Source organism: Mustelus asterias, chromosome 15 (assembly GCF_964213995.1).
Source record: "Mustelus asterias chromosome 15, sMusAst1.hap1.1, whole genome shotgun sequence".
Classification (NCBI taxonomy): Eukaryota; Metazoa; Chordata; class Chondrichthyes; order Carcharhiniformes; family Triakidae; genus Mustelus; species Mustelus asterias.
In genome coordinates, this window is record NC_135815.1 from 35,538,456 (window position 1) to 35,559,906 (window position 21,451).

General features: G+C 45.1%; 1 non-coding gene across 1 annotated transcript; it reads left to right on the forward strand.

Annotated features, from left to right (window-relative positions):
• The first annotated feature begins 1,419 nt into the window (after positions 1-1,419).
• On the forward strand, positions 1,420-1,492 carry trnaf-gaa (transfer RNA phenylalanine (anticodon GAA)). The gene has a single exon. It is a non-coding gene; the product is annotated as a tRNA-Phe (tRNA).
• Positions 1,493-21,451: the final 19,959 nt, after the last annotated feature.

Sequence of the window (21,451 nt, forward strand, 5' to 3'; positions counted from 1 at the left end):
CCAACCTACAGGCTTTAATTAGACAGCAAGTCTGATTGTGGTCAATTAAGATGCTGCCAATGGGGAATTTGCCACCGTGGCCCTGCTGGCTGCTTGTGTGGGCTAGGAAGCTTCATGTGGTCCTGACATTGACACTCACCCTGTGTATGGAAATTCCCAGTCATCTTGATTCTACTTGTGGTTTCCAATCAGATAGAAATTGATTTTTGCCTGTTTTTTGGCCCAAAACTTGCAATGTAGCAGAAATGGGCATCAGAAACAGAAATCTGAGTCTCACCTGAAATTGGACCTGAGGCCTAATTCAGTAATATAGGCAAACAAGTTGCCAGCAGCTATCAGCCAGGAGCACAGCTGAATCAGCTGTGCTGGTGCTGGCTGCTTCTTAGACCATAGCAATCCCTCCAAGCGATCCCTCTTTGTTGAGTTCAGTGCGGACTATTGTTGCTGACAGGCCCTGAAACATGCATTAGGCCCCTCATTAGCATATAAAAATTCCAATATCTGTATAAGGTGGCCTTCCAGGAGGCCTGAACATTATCTGAGGTTAGTATGGCATCGGATGCATTCCAGGCATCCTTGGGGCATAGGGCATGACCTGGTGAAATTGGTTATCCTTGCCCCTATTTTCTGCCTGGATTTTAAGTTCCTAATGATGCTGGGGAAACACCCCCACATGATCAAAGGGAACAAGAGAATATTGCTCTGGTGCACCGAGAAGTTGTTTGGGTCAGAAAAGGGCATATATCAAACAAATTCAGTAATCATAGTAACATTGCTCATATCATTGTTTCTATTGGCAAGGACTCCAAGCATTTGACAGAGAGCTTGTGGCACAGATATCAGCTATACGACCTAACTGGTTTATGCTGGTATTTTACACATGAGGCATCTCTCCCCTGCTTTATCTAACCTTATCATGATATTCATTTCTCCCCCTCTCGCTTCTGTATTTAATTAGCTTCCCTTCAAATGCATTTATCCTATTCATCTCAACTATGCCATGTGGTTACAAGTTCCATATTCTGACCTCTCTCTGGCCACCAAAGTTTCTCTTGAATTCCTTCTTAGATTTATTAGCAATTTATCTTCTTACATTTATTACTCCTCATTTTGGATTCCCCCACAAATGGAAACATTTTGTCTACATCTACTGTTTATAATTTCCAAGATCTCCACAAGGTCACATTTACCCTTCTCTTTTCTGGAGAAATGCTTCCAACCCAGTTCAGTTTTTTCCAGTTAATTATAACTTGTTGCACCATCCTTGTAAACCTTTTTGTACCTTCTCCAGAGAACGGTATCATTAGGAGAAACAAAACGGGCACAGGGCGAGCGGTTGGAAAGCTGGTAGGCTCCTGGAAGATGCTCGTTGGACCACTGAGAGGATGAAATGAAAATTGGTGGCTTGCTTACCACCAAGCCGAAATAGCTTAGTTGGGAGAGCTTTAGACTGAAGATCCAAAGGTCCCTGGTTCAATTCCGGGTTTTAACATGAGCTCACCCACTGCTTTTCTTTGCTATCTGCTAATTGGCACTGTTTCAAGGGCGACGCAGTGGTTAGCACTGCTGCCTCACAGCGCCAGGGACCTGTGTTCAATTCTGGCCTTGGGTCACTGCCTGTGTGGAGTTTGCACATTCTCCCCGTGTCTGCATGGGTTTCTTCTGTGTGCTCCGTTTTCCTCCCACAGTCCAAAGATGTGCAGGTTAGGTTGATTGGCCATGCTAGATTGACCCTAGTGTCAGGGAGATTAGTAGAGTAAATGTGTGGGGTTCTGGGAATAGGGCCTGGGTGGGATTGTGGTTGGTGCAGACTCGATGGGCCAAATGGCCTCTTTCTACTCTGTAGGGATTCTATGATTCTATGGTTTGCTGCCATCTCAAAACTAGTGACCTATTCAATTGTGAAGACTCTGTTAGGAATCACAAACACATTTCCACTTATGATGAGAAAAGATGATGAGAAGCGTTGACTGTTACTCTTTATTTTGCCTGATTTATATCATCCACCTTAGCACAACTAAGATTATTTTACAGAGACGCTGGAATTTAGCTTGCTTTTAATGGCGTTAATTGTTGCATTAGCAATGAAATGTCTGTATTCACTCCTATCTTTGTACTTTTTAAAGTTGAAGATTAATGATGTCAGAAGACTGGATTCAGACCAGCTGTACAATGAAATCCTAAACACCATATTTGTTTTAAAATTTGAACAGCAAGGGAATGGCAAATGTAGAAATAATAGAATCTTGTTGAAATGTTACCTTGACATTGACTCAGCTGACTTGAATGAACAGTTCTGTTTCTGTACAGTCATAGCTTAAGACATTATGAAAGGGTTGTGAGCCATTAATCTTGCGCAGGCTTTAACACTAATGGTGAAAAGGCATTCTATAAAAGTTTTTCCATTAGCATACCGTCATTTATGTTCTAAACATCACAAACTTTGATGAAACAGTTCTGAAATTACTTCATTCTAAAGTGCTGATTGACAGAAAATATAAAATGTAATTCAGATTATTATAGAGTTCCTTACAGATTATGCATTTTGCATTTTTTGTGAAAACATGTAATGTGCCAGCAGTGTTTGTAAGTTGTTTCATGTATCTGTGCTTGCCAAAGCTCATTCTTTGTGATAAACTACCAGATTACTATTCGGTCAAATATTTTGTTGGCTTCTATTTTAGCTGTATACGTGAATTGTCATACAAATAATTTAATATTAAATTTGACCTAATATATTAGAGAAGCCTGGATAGGATTGCTGTCAGTGCAGGCTTGATGGGCCGAATGGCACTGTAAGGATTCTATGATTCTGGAAGGAAGCCAATCAGCCCTGATGTCTATATTAGCTCTTCAAAACAGTTATCCAATTTGTTCCACTCTGCTGCCCAGAAAACTGAAATAAAAACTAAAAAGGTACAAGGTGGCGTCACAGTGGCACAGTAATTAGCACTGCTGCCTCATAGCACCAGGGACGTGGGTTCGATTCCCGGCTTGGGTCACTGTGCGGATTCTGCACGTTCTCCCTGTGTCTGCATGGGTTTCCCCCGGGTACTCCATTCCCTCCCACAGTCCAAAAGACGTGCTGGTTAGGTGCATTGGCCATGCTAAATTCTCCCTCAGTGTACCCGAACAGGCGCCAGAGTGTGGCTACAAGGGGATTTTCACAGTAACTTCATTGCAGTGTGAATGTAAGCCTACTTGTGACACTAATAAATAAACTTCTTTAAAAATTGAGTCATATGAAGACTCTGGGAACGAAAGTAAAAAAACAGTATATTCAATCTTTCCATTTTACAATAGCCTCTATCTGAAATAAACTACTGTCTGCATGACAAGGTAAGTGTAGCTTTTTGAACACTTGTCTTTCAACCTGAAGGTTGACTTCAGGGGCGTCTTGTCACTTTGAGACATTTGCCTTTGCTGAGTTACTTTTTGCCAGTTCTCAGACAGATGATTTGATTGTTCTCTCTTAGGATCGGTGATGGGGAGGGGGGGGGGGGGGGGGGGTGGGGGTGGGGTGGGGGCGGGCAGTGGTGACAGTTTGGGAATACAGATTACAGAAAGAAATTGAACCTTCTGCTGACTGAGCCTAACATAGACCTTGGCTGAAGGTCAGGGAGAAATCTCTTCCAGCTAGGATTGGATACAAGGTGGTAACCAATGTGTCAGTGGCGACAAATACTACTTGTAAAGGGAACAAAATTCTATTTAACAGCAAGTCAGTGAGATGAAGTAATGAAGTGGCAAAATTCATTCATTATTGTGAAAGCTTTTTAGATATCTGTGTATTGATAAACTTTCATGCACTTTTGAATTCTGGCTTTGAGTTTCCAGGATAGTTTTCAGAAATGCCAGTTTTAAAAAAAAAAGTTCATTTAAAAACTTTAGTCACAAGTCATTGTACATTAACACTGCAATGAAGTTACTGTGAAAGCCCTCTAGTTACCACACTCCAGTGCCTGTTCAGGTACACTGAGTAATAATTTAACAAGGCCAATTCACCTAACTAGCACATCTTTGGACTGTGGGAGGAAACCAGAGCATCTGGAGGAAACCCACACAGACACAGGGAGAACGTGCAAACTCCACACAGATAGTGACCCGAGCCGGGAATCGAACTCGGGACCCTAGCACTGTGAGGCAGCAGTGCTAACCACTGTGTCGGCATGCCGCCCCTTTCAGTCAGTAATGAAAATTTCAGTCAGTAATGAAAATGCATTTTGTTTTCTCAAAGTTGTTGCAATTTTCCAAATTTCTAATTGTATGGCATATGATAAACCTGAGGTTAGTGTTCAGGGTGCACCAATCTAAACTATCCCTTTAAGATTAATATTTAGTAAACAGTTGATCAAATACTGAGCAGATGGGGGGAACGTTAGCAAACTTTTCTTGTAGTAACGTTTCACCAGAAGTAACGTGAAGAGATAACAAGAATCAGGAAGTATAACCTAAATGACAGCTTTTATTAAAAGTGAAATTTATGGTCCCTCTAGCTATGATGTGTGTTCGACCATTAGTCGGGTGTATGGTTTCCCAAAGGGACAGGCACAGTGAGGCCTTTGTCAAAGCCTGATTTAAACAGAACAATCCAGCTACTGTGCACTGATCAGCACTCATCTCAGAATTATTGAGCCTTTCCATCTCCTGGGACCAATGCGCTTGTGACTGCTTGTAAGACTGTTGAAATTACTAATGAGATCTGTAATGACAGTGGATCCATTTTAAAGCCTGTCACTAAATTCAACAGATGCTGATTGCTGTTAGTCCGACATCCAATGCTTGCGCATAAAGCACAAGGTAATCCTGTGTTCTACAGTTAAAAGTTACCTTTACCTGAGATCTGACCTTTTCAAAGTTTTTTGGATAGCTTCTTTGAAATACAATTGACTGCGGATTAGACACCTTCAATTCAGGATGGGCAATAAATGCTGACTTAGCCAGGGACGCTCACATCCTGTGAGAGAATTATGTTTTGGACATGTAAAGCAATGAGTTATTGTATCTATATTGCTTTACCTTTGCCTTAAAGCTTCCCCTTTTTTTCTTGCTGGCAGGATTTACATTTTCCATGTCATCATTTTATATTCACTATTTTACCAATGCCAGTGAAATATGTGTTAAAAGCCCAGGTCAGGAGGAAGCCTTGGTTCCTTTGATTATTCTCCCTAGTGCTTTACATTTCAGCTCGCAGAGTTCACGGACAAAGCAAATCACTGAAAGCAAATCAAATAAATGCCTTTGCTCAAAACAGCTGGTGATCCACTTACTGTTCTGTGTCATTTAAATATCTTTCAATTTACATATTATGTTCTAGAACATAGGCTTCGAAAATAAGATTGCTTTGTCTTGGTTCCAACGATTTATTCAAGTGTTTTAACCATTCCCTGCAATTCTGTAACAGCTTCAGATGTGGCCTTGTATTTGGTTTTCACATACAGTTATCTCTTGCTTCTTCATCCTGGGCTGTTCTTGTCAGTGCTGGTTTCCCATTGCCTTCACTCTCAGGGACAGGGTGAGCAGTCAGGTCCCTAGTTTACCTCAGCCAGAGTGGGAATTGAACTCATACTGGCTGATGTTGCTTTGAAAGACATGCTAGCCATCTAAGCTATCCACACTTCCTTGTTACCCACGCCCCCCATTACCCCACACCTCCAACACCCCAAGCCCCCTCTTTGTTAAAGGTTAATGTGCAATTCACCATTTCTGAATAAGACACCAAGGATGAGAAAGTGGCTTGTTCTTTCTCACTATTAATTCCACACAAAATAATTGTCAGGCATTGCAAAGAAGTGAGCTGAGTAACTTGATTTTCCACTTTCCCTCTCATTTAGAAATCAACCCATCTCTGTGCTGGAGCATTCATCAACAGTGCACCTCAGGTAGAGAGTTCACCATGAGGGTAATTGGATATTTAACGTCCCCCCCCCACCCCCACACTGCACTCCCCCATCCCCTCATGTCCTATTGCACATATAGTAAAATATGTTAGCGCTGTTACAATGGAGGCACGATCTACCCCTGCTTTGAATCTGCTGTTATTACCGTACTCCTCAAAAAATTAACCCTCATCATCCTTGCAAACTACCACCTCATCTCCAATTTCCCTATCCTCTTCAATGTCCCAAATCCATTCTCACTTTTCCCTGAACCCTGTGTTTGAAGCCCTTCATACAGGATTCTGCCCCTGCTGCAATAACTGAAACTACTCTCAATAAAGTCACAAATGCACGCTACAACTCTCACCAACTTTTACTGGTGCACCATAGGAAGCATCCTTTCCGGTTGTATCACAGCTTGGTATGGCTCCTGCTCTGCCCAAGCTGACCAAGAGTGCAAGAAACTACAAAGGGTTGTGGGCATAGCCCAGTCCATCACGCAAACCAGCCTCCCATCCATTTTCTCTGTCTACACTTTCCGCTGCCTCGGAAAAGTAGCCAGCATAATCAAGGACCCCACACACCCCGGACATTCTCTCTTTCACCTTCTTCCATCGCGAAAAAGATACAGAAGTCTGAGGACACGTACCAACCGACTCAAAAACAGCTCATTCCTTGCTGCCATCTGACTTTTGAATGGACCTACCTCATATTAAGTTGATCCTTCTCTACACGCTAGCTATGACTATAACAATATATTCTGCACACTCTCCTTTCCTTCTCCCCTATGTGTTCTATGAGTGTTATCTTTGTCTGTAAAGCACTCAAGAAACAATACTTTTCACTGTATCCCAATACATGTGACAATAATAAATCAGATCAAATCAAATCATTTGATATCTGATGACAGCTGTGACAAAGATAAACAATCCCCCCTTGTCCTTCTTGACCTAGCTGCAGTCTTTCACATGGTTGATCATCCCATCCTTCTCTAATGCCTCTCCACTGTCACCTAGCTACCTAAGAATGTTTCCTTCCTTACCTTTCTAACCACAGTCAGAGAATCACTTACAACGATTTCTCTTCCTGCTCTGATTATCTCTGATATCTTTTAAGGCGTTATCCTCGACTCCCTCCTGTCTGTTGTTGCTCCAGTGTCACCATCTGAAAGCAGAAGGGTCGTTTTCGTGCACTCCTCTCCCCGATTTTGATTTGTAGGCAATGAACATAAGTAACAATAATCTTTTATCTAAGTTCATCCAAACTTTGAACTAGGGTTCATTCTTGAACCTTCTACAGCTATACATGAAATATCCCTTTAAAGTTGTGGTGACGAGTACTGCACAAAGTGTTCTGTGTCTGGCTTGACAAGTGTATTGTAAAATCTCTGTAGACTAATACTCCACTATACTGGCTGTGTATTCAAAAATTCTATTTCCCTTTTCAAATTACTTTTCCATATTAGCTTGACATTGTACAGAAACTACTGTATTTCTATGTGTTAATTCTATTCCCCTTATTGAATTCCCGTGCTACATAATCATTTCTATCGTCCAATATTTGATTTAATTTTCCACATGTCTGACGATCTACATAATAGGTTTTAGACCTTTTGTAAAACATTAGATAGGTCTCCCACACTTCCTATTTTAGGAACAGATACAAAACTGATAATTGGGCTGTCAAATGTATCTTCAGCACTCATCTCCCCAAACTCATCCCCCTGTGCCCCTCTCACCTCCCTTGTCTGAACGCCCCGATCAATAAGCAGAATTGTGGTCCTTATCCCTGGGAAATTATCTACAGCAACATCCCTATATTGTAACACTGAAATCCCAGCTACGACCCTGGGAAAAGACTTCAATCCCGACCTGATAAAGGCCTTACCAAGAGCTTCCAGCTCACTGATTATGGACACGGTAAGAAGTCTCACAAAACCTGGTTAAAGTCCAACAGGTTTATTTTGGAATCACGAGCTTTCAGAGCGCTGCTCCTTCATCAGGTGAGTGAAAGATGAAGGAACAGCGCTCCAGAAGATTGTGATTCCAAATAAACCTGTTGGACTTTAACCGGGTGTTGTGAGATTTCTTACTGTGCCCACCCCAGTCCAACGCCGGTATCTCCACATCACTGATTATGGAGACATCATTCCGCTATAGGCCCTTTGATTTGAACATCAGCATATCAAAATTCAAGTGCATCCCACTTGACGAGACCATATGAGCCATCGGAATGTGACAACTCGCAGCTTTAGAAGCCTTCTTCCTATCCACAAAGACACAGAAAAAGAAAATTGAGGCTAAACGTGCTCAGAAAATGTAGATGTGTCAAAATTAGCCTGGCAAGAAGACTTGGAGCCAATTCAATCCAATGAATTAGGCACTCCAGTTGCAAAACAACAAAGAGAGTGGGAGCAATTTTAAAGCCGTCCTGTCCATCTGCAGGAATGGCGATGCACGCTCAAAATCCGGAAAACGCAATTTGTGCTGGCGAGTTTCTGAGTTTCCGATCTTACCGGCCCCTCGCCAGTGGAATGATGTGAAACACGCCTTGGTACCACAGAAAGCTCATGATAATACATTAGCATGTCATTGGCGAGCATTCTCTCTGGGACTTACCCTCCACCACTATCCTTCTCACTGGATTATCAGCAGAAACTGGCGGTGCCGCCAATTGTAACAGGTTCACCGAGACTGAATCTGCTGCGGGGGGTCTCCCCAAGACGTAAAGTTGAATATAGACCCCCCCACCCTGGGGAGAGGGACAGGGACAGGCAGTGGTCTGACAATGCCTCCTGGCACTGCCCCTTGGCACAAGTTGGCACTTCCAGATTGGCACCATGTCCATGCCAACTGGAAGTACCAACCTGTGCCAAGGGGTCCCCAGCAGAAGCATTATGGGTGGAGGGGGGGATTCATTCAGCTTTGGTTGTAGGCTGGGAGTGGACAGGGGAGCAGGTCATGCTGGTGATGGCTGTAGGGGGGAGGGCTGGGTGTCGGCTCTGACTCCAATGATCGGGGGAAGGGGCAGGGGAAAGAAGTGCCGACTCTGGTCGGGGGTGGGGAGGGGAGCCCCTGATATCTCCATGATGGTCTGGATTGTACCCCGATCTCACTGCAACCAGTCCTGCCAGTGTGTTGAGGCCCCATCCCCTCCCTGACGCTGTGAAACATGCCCCCTGGACATTTTTAGGCAGAAGATCTGGAGAATGTTGGTTTTCTTGTCGGAATCAACGCTCAGCCATTTCTTTGGTAAGATTTCACCCAATGGGTGATTCCATGATCCCATGTCCCAGTTCATCAACCTGAAACATTAACTCTGTTTTTCTCTCCAGAGATGTTGTCAGAGCTGCTGTGCATTTCTGGAACTTTCTGTTTTCATTTCAGATTCCCAGCATCTGCAATATTTTGCTTTTCTTGTAGAAATGTGTATCATTGATAGGCAACAGTGTTAAAGACCTTGTTCTTTGACCCGTGATCCTAGCCAGCATAGCTTCCTGCTAGAAATCATGCCCAAAGTCTCCACCTTAAATGAGTAAGGGTTAAGAGCAGGAGAAGACCATACAACTCTTCAAACCTGCATACCATTCAATATGATCAGGTCTGACCTTGGAGTTCAATTTCACTTTCTTGCCCCCTTGATTCCCTGAAAGATCAAAACTCTGTCTATCTCAGGCTTAAATATATGCAATGATGGCACATCCTCAACCCTCTGTGGTGAAGAATCCGAAGATTCGCAATTCTTTAAGCGAAGAAATTTCTCCTCATCTCAAACCGAAATGATTAACTCCTTATCCTGAGACGGTGCCCTCTTGGTCTAGTTTACTCAGCCAGAGCAAATAATGGAGTGGGGTTTGACAGAGAGTGCGAAACACGATGGGCCCTATTTTACCATTGCGTCGTGCCCATTTTCGGTAGCGAAAACGTGGTAAAGTCGGGCGTGAGGCCATTAACGCGATCCACGCCCGTGTCCGCGCAGATGGCCACTTTACTGAGACCCGGGAATGGCCGCGAACCGATTCGCGCCTGAAATGGGCGCAACGGCGATTTAAATGCATTTGCATGTATTTAAATTGAATTAATGAACTGCCCACCCAACTTTATCAGCATTTCCCCCTTTACCACTGCGTTCGCCGATCCGGAATCGTGCCGAAATGAACATGCTGAATAAAAGTCTGAATCGGGCGGTCCAGCTGCTGAAGAGGCGAGTTCAGCACTTGCATCGGCTCTCTGACTCAGATCGGTGGTGGAGGTCGGGGAGGGGAGTGAGGCCAGATCGTTGTCTGGTTGTGGCGGGGTGGGGGGTGGGGGTGGGGGGGGGTGGGTGGAGGGAGGTGGGCCAGATCATTCTCTGGTGAGGGGGTGGGGAGGGAGGAGGAAGCGGGTCAGATGTTCCTCTGAGGGCGGGGAGGGGGGGGGGGTCCGATCGCTCACTGGTGGGTGGGGGCAGATGGATCTCTGATGGGGAGGGACGGGTGGAGGGGACAGGGGGGGGTCCACTGCCGCTCTGCGGGCAATCAGTGGGGGGAGAGGGGGCAGAGAGTCGCGATCGGTCTGGGTAGCGGGGGGCTGGGTGGATAAGGGCTGGGTGGATAAGGGGGACAGTGATGTCTGTGGGGGCCATCACTCCCGCTTTTCGCTCCCGGGCCGCTTTCTCTGCATTCTGCGGCCCGGGAGCGATCTGACACGGGTGCGCTTTTTCAAATTCTTTTCTAACTGCGCATGCACAGTTCAGAGCTCCGATCGTTTTGGGCGCGCTAAGTCCCGCCCACAGCGCGATGCAGACCTGTGATTTTTTTGTTCAGGCTGAGTGTGTATGGGGGCGCCTGAAAGCAGATTTTCAAATTGGATCTGAATTGCGCCCAGATTCCGCACTTAGAATGAAAATGGTAAAATCAGGCCCAATGTGACTGAATTAGGCGGAAGCTGAAATTTAGCTTTCCCAAAAACTGGGTAAGATGCAGAGAATAAGTCAGTAGTGGGTTCACACCTCCTTGTGGCGGGTTCCCACTTGTAATACATTGGCACGGCATGACTGCTCATTATAGGGCAGGGCATTGGAGCAGATAAAACCAGTAAGGTTGAAGACAGGAAGGCTTAGGGTTAGAGTGGGCATCTTGATGGGGATGGGTGTAGACACAGAGGATAGAGATGACATGTCCTGGTCAATGGTAATAGGATCCAGATAATGGGAAGAGGTTCAAAGGTTACAGAGGGAAGGTTATGTTGGATGGGTTAAGTGTAAGGGAGTGAGCATGAAGTGGAGAGTGGAAGTTATAGGATCATGTTTCGAAGGTAAAGCACACTGGGTGTGCAAGTCCACAGATCCTTGAAGGTGACGTCACAGGTGGAGAAGGTAGTGAATAAGGCATATGGCATGCTTGCCTTTATAGGATGGGGCACAGAGTATAAAAGTTGGGGTCTGATGTTGCAATTGTATAGAACGTTGGTTCAGCCGCATTTGGAGTACAGCGCCCAGTTCTGGTCGCCACACTACCAGAAGGACGTGGAGGCTTTAGAGAGAGTGCAGAGGAGGTTTACCAGGATGTTGCCTGGTATGGAAGGGCTTATTTATGAGGAGAGATTGGGTAAACTGGGGTTGTTCTCACTGGAAAGACGGAGGATGAGGGGTGACCTAATAGAGGTGTATAAAATTATGAAAGGCATGGATAGGGTGAACGGTGGGAAGCTTTTTCCCAGGTCGGGGTGACGTTCACGAGGGGGTCATAGGTTCAAGGTGAAGGGGGGGAGGTTTAACACGGATATCAGAAGGACGTATTTTACACAGAGGGTGGTGGGGGCCTGGAATGCGCTGCCGGGCAAGGTGGTGGAGGCGGACACACTGGGAACGTTTAAGACTTATCTAGATAGCCACATGAACAGAGTGGGAATGGAGGGATACAAAAGAATGGTCTAGTTTTGGACCAGGGAGCGGCGCGGGGTTGGAAGGCCGAAGGGCCTGTTCCTGTGCTGTATTGTTCTTTGTTCTTTGTTTTTGTTCTTTGTTCTTTGTATTACGCTGCAAACACATTTTGGAATGCAAGTATTGCAGATTGAAATGAAGAGAGGACAGTGTTGGGTGGGTGGGATCATAGAATTCATACAGTGCAGAAGGAGGCCATTTGGTCCACTGAGCCTGCACCGGCAACAATCCCTCCCAGGTCCATCCCCATAACCCTATGTATTTACCCTCCTAATCCCCCTGCCACTAAGGGGCAATTTATCATGGCCAATCAACCTAACTCGCATATCTTTGGACTGTGGAGAAAACCGGAGCACCCGGAGGAAACCCACGCAGACACGGGGAGAATGTGCAAACTCCACACAGACAGTGACCCGAGGCTGTAAGGCAGCAGTGCTAACCACTGTGCCACCGTGCCGCCCCTTGTGTTTTGTGTTTGGGCAATGTGAGAATTTAAGGTGCTCACTGCTCATTAACTCTATGGATGAGAATCATGGACAAGCATGTTCTCATCTCAGTGTCTGCCCTCTTTACACAGTTCAATTAATGGGACGCCCATGGACCTCATTCACCTGATATTCCTGCAACCTTGGGAGAAGGCAGTGAGTTTGTGGCAAAGGAGAGCTCAATGCCAACAGCAGGCGGCACCAGAAGGGGAGATAGTTCAGGATGCTGCCAACCAGGAGAGGCATCATCGAAGGCAGGAACTGATGCATCAACACATTCTCAGGACAAGAACTAACTACCTTCAGATGTCAGAGAGATAATCGCAGAGATGACTGACGATATCTTGGGAAATGGTCACAGAGGTATGTAGGATTATTCAGCAAGCTCTGCAGCCATGTGGACTGGCTGGGGACCCCTTGCCAGGTCAATGTGGTGCTTAATATTTTCATTAGCAGTGGATACTAGGACATAGATGGCAGCACATGTAGCATGGCACAGGCTGCCACACACAGCTCATAAAGGAGGTGACCAATAGCCTCTTCCATTCACTTTTTCACAGATGATGTCAACCAGGCAACAAGATCAGCAGCCTTTGAGGACACCGCTTGTTTCATTAGAGCTCCTGTGATCAGCCAACTGTGTTTATAAATCACAAAAGCTTTCACTCTTTGTACGTGCAAATAATCTGTGACCGCAGGCGAAGAATCATACAATTTGTGCTTATCTCCCAGGGATCTGTCATGATATATTATTCATCTTGTGCCACTCACAGCTCCCAGAGATTTTTAAGGCCACAACCTGTTGTGTTATTATAATGATATAAGCACCTGGACTTATTTACTGTACAAGACACAAGACACCAATCACTCATAAGGGATTAGCTAAACACATTATGGATTCATTTATTAGGACCATGTAAATGAGAACAGTTATACATAGGTATAAAGCTTGAAGACATCAGAGCTGTATGTGTGGGCTCTGCTCAAAGCAAAAGTGAAACCAAGACTGAATCACATGACACATTTCCTTCGAGTGATGTCATGCTATTATTCCTTAAAGGGATACCTTTAAGCCTGTCACAATCAATTAATCAAATCCAGCTCCATCTTTAAAGTACTTTGAGAGCACCTACACCTATCTCAGTTCTCCCAGTTGAGAATGATCTGGATCAATCTCCTTTAGCACGAAAAGAGGAGGGGGCCAACTGGGTCTGAATCTCACGCCATGTCCAACAGACTGCTGATACGAAACTGGAGACTCACTTAATCATTCATTAAAGATTGTACTGAAACACAAAACATCGACTTCGATAAGGAAGGCGACCAACCATCAAATTGTACCAACTATGAGGGGTGCCATTAACTGTAATTCTCATACTGCGGAAGTCTCTCCAAAAAGATTATATTTATGTGCCCATGAAAATAGGAAAAGCAGTATATTGTGAATGTATATACATCTGAAATATATTTGTATCACAGAATCATAGGTCCTACAGTACAGAAGGAGGACATTCAGCCCATTGAGTCTGCACCGACCACAATCCCACCCAGGTCCTATCCCCATAACTCCATGCATTCAGCCTAGCTAGTCCCCCTGACATTAAGGGGCAATTTAGCATGGCCAATCCACCTAACTTGTGGGAGGAAACTGGAGTACCCGAAGGAAACCCACGCAGAAACGGGGAGAATGTGCTAATTCCGCATAGACAGTGACCCAAGCCAGGAATCGAACCCGGGTCCCTGACACTGTGCTAACCACTGTGCCACTGTGCCACCCTTTATGTCACCCATGCATACTGGGTGCTCATAATGTTTTAAGCTTATGTATTTTTGGTCCATGTTTAAGTGCGACTCCGAAATCATCAGCTGAGATGGAGACAGTCTGTTTACTCTGCTGTCCTGTTGCCTTTGATGACTGTGGTGGGCCGCCTCTGGAGGTCTCAGGCCTTGAGGGTTCCTATGGGGGAGTTTCCTGCACTGGTGCAGGGGCATCCACCTTGGCTTTGCCAGCTGGATGGGATGCCACTAACCTTGGGGCTGTTCTCAGATGAAGGAACCAGGGCAGTTTGCATGAACTCCTCCTCTATCTTGGTTCATGTTGGCACCTCCCTGTATCCCAAAGGGGAAGGAGTTCCTCGAGTGGGGTCAGGTGCCTCATCTCCGTCTTGCCCAGCCATTGTTGAATGGAGCTGATGGCTAGAGTGACGGAATACAGGTCCAAGTGCTGATGGTGTGAATGCCCAGTCTGGTTCTTCATGATGATGGCCATACACTCCATGGAGGAAGCCATGGGTTCACATGCCCGGGGCAGAACACATGGCTAGCATGGACTCCTCCACACTCAGCACAAAACTGCATATAATCCCTGGCATCTCCACCATATCTTTCCTAAGTTCTGTTGCACATCTGTTGCAGGCTTCTTCTGGCTGTGACTAGAGGCCCGGTAATGGTATGTGGCTCAGCAGGGGCCTGGTCCCCACCAGGGACCTAGCTATCACATCTTTCCTCATCTGCTGGATTGTGTCTGTGCAGCGATCACCAGATTATGCTCCTATAACTATATGACCTGTAGTGGAGAACAAACAGAACCATGTTAAGAATCATACAGCATGAGTGCTTCATGTTTTATCCTGTGTACCCATTGTCCACAGCTAGGATGGTTGCCTCTTTCTCCTTGTGTCTGACCGGTCCATCTTGCCGTCTGCGACAGATCTCCTTGTGGCTTTCGTCAATAAAAAGCTTCCCCCACCAATCACATGTGTGCCTTGTGCACACTATCGGCACTGTAAAGTTTAACTATAATTGCCTGGGAAATGGGAAAGAGCAAGACAGCAGGAGTGGTGCACACTTCCAGTTCCACTGTTGGGGATTCTGCCCAATGTCTCAGTGTCTACCCTGTCAATCTCCTTTATAATCATGAAGGTTTCAATGAGACCACCTCTCATTCTTCTAAACTCCAGAGAATATAAATCCAATTTACTCAGCCTCACATCATCAAATAATTCTGACATCCTAGGAGCCAAACCAGTGAACCTTTATTTTATTGCCTCCAGTTCAATTATATCATTTCCTAGATTTGATAGAGGTGTTCAAACTCATGAGGTGGTTGGACAGAGTAGATGCAGAGGAACTGTTCCCACTCGTTAAATGATCGAGAATGAGAGGGCACAGATTTAAAGTGCTTTAAAGTAAAGTTTATTTATTAGTCACAAGTAGTCTTACATTCATACTGAAATGAAGTTACTATGAAAATCCCCGAGTCACCACACTCCGGCGCCTGTTCGGGTACACTGAGGGAGAATTTAGCATTGCCAATGCACCTAACCAGCACATCTTTCAGACTGTGGGAGGAAACCGGAGCACCCGGTGGAAACCATCGCAGACACGAGGAGAACGTACAGACTCCACACAGACAGTGACCCAAGCCGGGAATCGAACCAGGGTCTCTGGTGCTGTGAGGCTAACAGTGCTAACCACTGTGCCACCGTGCCACCATACAAAAGGAGCAAATGCGCTGAAAGAAACGCAGCGAGGGGTTGCGGCCCGAAATGCATTGTCTGGAAGTGTGGTGTAGGCAGGTCCCACTGAGGCATTCAAGAGGGCATTGGATGATTATTTGAATAGAAACAATGTGCAGGGATACGGGGAAAAGGCGGGGGAATGGCACTAAGCCAGGATGCTTGTTTGGAGAGCTGGCATAGACATAATGGGCCGAATGACCTCCTTCTGACGGTAGTAATTCTGTGATTCTGTAAATATGAGGACCAAAATAACACACAGTATACTGTGTGTGGTCTTACCACAACCCTGTACAAGTTTATCAATTTACTTTTCTTTTTATTGTCCATATGGATATTTATTTTGGGTACATCATTCGTTAAAAAGTTACATACAAATGAATAATGACAATAAAAAGAAGAAAAAGAAAATTAACCTGTCACAGAAAGTTTCTAGTTAAAGTATGTGTTAAAATCATTCCAATGCATCAAAACAAACAAGACTTCCTTATTTTTGTACTTTCATCCCTTTGCAATAAAGGCAACATGCCATTTGCCTTCCTAATTGATTGCTGTACCTGGATGCTATTTTTGTGTTCCTTGTACGACGATAGCCAAGTCTCTCTAAACACCTTTTAAAAATTAAAAATTAAATTAAAAATTAAAAAAAACACGCTTTTAAAGATGATCCTGCTTTTCTATTCTCATGGCCAACTTGAATAACCTCACACCTTGCCACTTGCCCTGAGAGGAGAGAAAATTAAAATTACCCTTTGATCATAACATAGCTTGCTTGTACTGATGAAATCTCAGAGTTGCACAGGAGGGTTGGAAGGACATGATGGGAAGGACATATTTCTCATATTTTCCATTCACTGTCAAAGAACCAGTTCTACTGATAAAAGCATGCCGCAAGTCATCCAAAAGAACTACTTCTTTGAAATCTGATCCATGACCAGTTGGCACATCAGCAATGTTATCTATTCCATCTTATATGCCAGTCACCTGCAGAGTTTGTTTTAAAAAAGAGTAATGCCAGCCATGAAGGATACTGGCAGGACTGGTCAGTGCTGTTTCTCCACCACACTTACATATAGTAACTATGGCTATGAAACCATTAACTACCAACTCCTTGGATAACGAACTGGACCATATCCACATGCAGCAAGACCTGATCAATATTCAGGCTTGGACTGATAAATGGCAAGCAACATTCATGTCACAAAAGTGTTGGCAATGACCAATATTAACAAGAGAGAATCTAACCATCTTGCCTTGCGCTCACTGACTTCCCTCCACCTTCCACATCCTGGGGTGACCATTGACCAGAAACCGAACTGTACCAGTCAATAAATACCGTGGCTACGTGAACAGGCCAGAGGCTGGGAATTCTGCGGTGAGTAACTCACCTCCTGGCTCCCCAAAGTATCTACAAGGCACGTGTCAAAATTGTTTTGAAATGCTCCACAGTTGCCGGAATGAGTGCAGCTCCAATAATACTTGAAGCTTGAAAATGCATGTGAGTGCGAGTGTACATTGAGTGTCAACAGGTTTGAAGTCCTTCATGTTTGGATATCCTGCTGATGCTCAATGTCCAGGTCCACACTGGAACAATTACGTGGTTAAATTACCAGAAGGAGCATTATGCGCGTGTAAAACTACACCTTAGCAGGAGTCCACATCCTCGAGAGAGGAAACAGCAGGCTTAGCTTCTGGGAATAACATGCCTGAAAATATCCTCCATCACATCATTAGTAAAGTTTACTGTCCCTATTGAGGTGACAGGTCTCCTTCAATTTAAATCACGAACGACAGATACTTCCTGAAGTAGTTATGTAACTTCAATGTTCAATCAAGATTATAGGTGTCTGCCCAGCAGTAAGACAGGATTGTTTCTCATTCTGTAATGTATTACTGAAAAATGAAAAGCACAGATAGACCAAATACAATATCCTCTCTCTTATTTTTTATACAGAGAAAGCAAGGGGAGAGTCAAGTGAAGGCCGTTTAGCGGGCTCCCCGCTGGACGCCACGGCCTCCACAAGTCTCTGGGCGCTGGATTTCCGGAGCCCTCAGCTCTGTACCAGAAATCAGCATCGAGCTGCATAAATTATTTAAATACTTATTTAAATGTCATTTGCATTGAATTAGCGGACCCGGGTCTGAAGTCTCTGGGCCTGCTAGAATCTTCCCTGCCGCCAGGAGTCTTTCACTTCAGCGGGGTTCACAATAGCTCACCACATGTAGGGAGCTAGTGGCATGACCGTACTGGAGTGAAGAGGGGGCATTGAAGCCCTCCAGAGGATCGGGTGTAAGGAGGGGTGCCCCCTTGGTGTTCTTAGCTTGGCAGTGTCAGACTGACCCCCTGGCATTGCCCAAGGGGCAAAGTGGCAATGTCCAGGGAGCATCTTGGCACTGCCCACCGGGCACTGGGCAATGCCAAGGGGGCGGGGTTTAGTGGGGTGGGGTCTCTGGGGGGGGGCGATCGGTGGGGGTGGGGCTCCTACTCTGCACTTGGAGGGAGGTCATCGATCAGGGCTGGCCATTGGGCTGGGTGGGGGGGTTGGCTTATTGTGGGGGTTCGGGGTTGCGGGACGGGTGGTCGCGTCTGTGGGCAGGGGGGTCGGGACTGCGGGAGGCGGGTGGTCAAGGCTGTCGGGGGGGGGGGGGGCAGGGTGGGATCAAGGCTTTGGGGAGGGGGGAGATCAAGGCTTTGGGTGGGGGGGAAAACAAGGCTGGAAGGAGGGTGGCGTCGAGGCTGAGCCGGACACTTTTGGGGGGACAGTGATTGGGCTGCGTGGGGGTCACATGGCCAGTGATGCAAGGGTCATGGGGCTGGCCAGCGATCAGGAGGTCGGCAGTGCGGGGCTACTATACATGTGCCGATCTCAGCGCAGATCGGTGCGTGCACAGTGGCCCGCTCAGCGCTATGCTGCCTGCCTCTCCAGTGGGGATAGGCCCCATCCACTGATTTTTTGCAAGATTCATGCCAGTGCACTCCGCAGTGCGCAGAGTGGGGGAGATTCATTTTGAAAATCCTGCTGAGAAATCTGTAGGATTTACTCCAGTTTTTACACAGATTCAAGACTTCGAATTTCCTTGGGAGAATCGACCCCCCCTAATGTTTGTAATTGATAGACTGGCCTTATTGACATTAATTTTGATTTTTCAGTGACTATTTATTTGAAGTTTTGAATTGTTTATTTATTGTGGCAGGGTGGCACAGTGATTAGCACTGTTGCCTCACAGTGCCAGGGACCCGGATTCGATTCCCGACTTGGGTCACTGAATGTGTGGAGCTTACAAGTTCTCCCCGTGTCTGTGTGGGTTTCCTCCGGGTGCTCTGGTTTCCTGCCACACTCTGAAAGACATGCTGGTTAGGTGCATTGGCCATGTTAAATTCTCCCTCAGTGTACCTGAACAGGCGCCGGAGCGTGGCGACTAGGGGATTTTCACAGTAACTTCATTGCAGTGTTAATGTAAGCCTACTTGTGACACTAATAAATAAACTTTAAACAATGGCTGCAAGAATGTGATTGTACTAAAATGCAAATAGCTTGCTTGTCATCAGTCTGTCGGCCTTGTCGCATTCTATCATGCTAAATAGAACAAAGGAAGTTCATTAGGATTTAGTAATACGCCTCCTATTATACCTTTATTAGACTGAGCAAAGACTGCTTACTGATTGCCTTGAAGTGCATGGCAGGAACATTACTGGAAGTCAATTTAATAACTCAAGTCAACATGTAGGTCTTCACAGCATTTGCCAATCATTGCTTGGGCAAAACTGTAACCTTTCTGTCACTCATGATAAATTGGACTGGTGCAGAGTCTGAGGAAATAATTAGCAGTTGAACTCCCAAACAAACTAGTTCCAAATCAATTCCCTTTGAATAAGAAGCACCATCAAATGGATTAAGCCCTGAGGGTAATGCAGAAATAAATCTTCAGCCTGTTTATTTTAATACAACTTCCACAGAGGCTGCAATCATTTCTATTTGGAACATTTCAGGGCTTTGTGTCTACAGGTGTCCGTTCCAGATACATATATAAACCAGAAGAATCCCACTCCTAGCTGCATTTATGATTTCTTTTGATTTATCTGAAGAAATATCCGTATCTTCCGTGACCATTGCTAAATGATTCTATTTGTGTCCACACCTTTGGACATGAGCAGCTGCATTTTCCCTCTTATGTTCGATTCCCTGCTGACTCTATTCTTTGATAAGAATGATGCAAGTTTAAAACCTATGAGCTTATCTATTACATAGAAACATAGAAGATAGGAGCAGGAGGAGGCCATTCGGCCCTTTGAGCCTGCTTCACCATTCATCACGATCATGGCTGATCGTCCAACTTAATAGCCTAATCCTGCTTTCTCCCCATAATCTTTGATCCCGTTCACCCCAAGTGCTGTATCCAGCCACCTCTTGAATACATTCAATGCTTGGCATCAACTACTTCCTGTGGTAATGAATTCCACAGGCTCACCACTCTTTGGGTGAAGAAATGTCTCCTCATCTCCGTCCTAAATGGTCTACCCTGAATCCTCAGACTGTGACCCCTGGTCCTGGACACCCCCACCATCGGGAATATCCTCCCTGCAACTACCCTGTTTCTGTTTTCTATCAGTTTGGCTCAGTGCCAGAAATCTTGCCTTTGAGTCAGCGGTTTGTGCATTAAACCTTACCCCAAGACTTGGGACCATATCATTTTGTTTGTCGCTTGGTTACAGTACCTTATTGTCACAGCTAGCATGTTTTACGTGACCATGGTCCCGTTTACCTGTTCAGATAAATTTTATTGATAAAATAGCTCTATTTTGAGAATAACTGAGAGCTCTCCTGCTGTTCCCAATCATTTATCTATCAAATGACACTACTAAAAACAAATTAACCAGGCAATCATCTCTTGTGGGATTTGTGGGATCTTGCTGTGCACGAGGGTGGTTGCTGCCTTTGTCAACATAACAGTGGCTACAAGTAAATAATTGAATATGAAGCACGATGCTCTGAGAATTTGTAACAGATCATATGAATGCGAATTTGTCAGTCTAGAAATTGGTATAATGTCAGAATTGGATGCTACGCATTGATAAAGCACTAAATTTACAGTGCGGTTTACAGGAAAGTCAATCTTATAACAGTATAGGACCTCATGAAAGTCATGCCCAATGGCTTATCTTCCAAGCCAATCACATAACATTGTAAAAAGCTGAAAATGGACACCAGAACTCAATAAAGGGAGAGATGAATTATCTCCAACTTCTGAAAAAAAGCAACCTGGAAAAGTTACTGACATTAAAAAAACATTTTATAGCATTTTTACAAAGCGGTTAAAAAGCAATTAGTGTTTTTTATTTTAAAAAATCCCAGTTGACTCGGAAGAAAGACTCCACAACTTGGAAGAAATGGACCTCTGTACTCTCCTGGATGAAGTGGCATTGAGATGTGGGCGGCCATGTGGCATGGGGGGGTGGAAGCAGGGAGCCTCACCATATATCTGGTGAAATGGTGCGAAGACAATAATCTTTCCCTCAATGTCAGTAAAACGAAGGAGATAGTCATTGACTTCAGGAAGTGTAGTGGAAGACATGCCCCTGTATACATCAACAGAGATGAAGTGGAAAATGTCGAAAGCTTTAAGTTTCTTTTAAGATCACCAACAA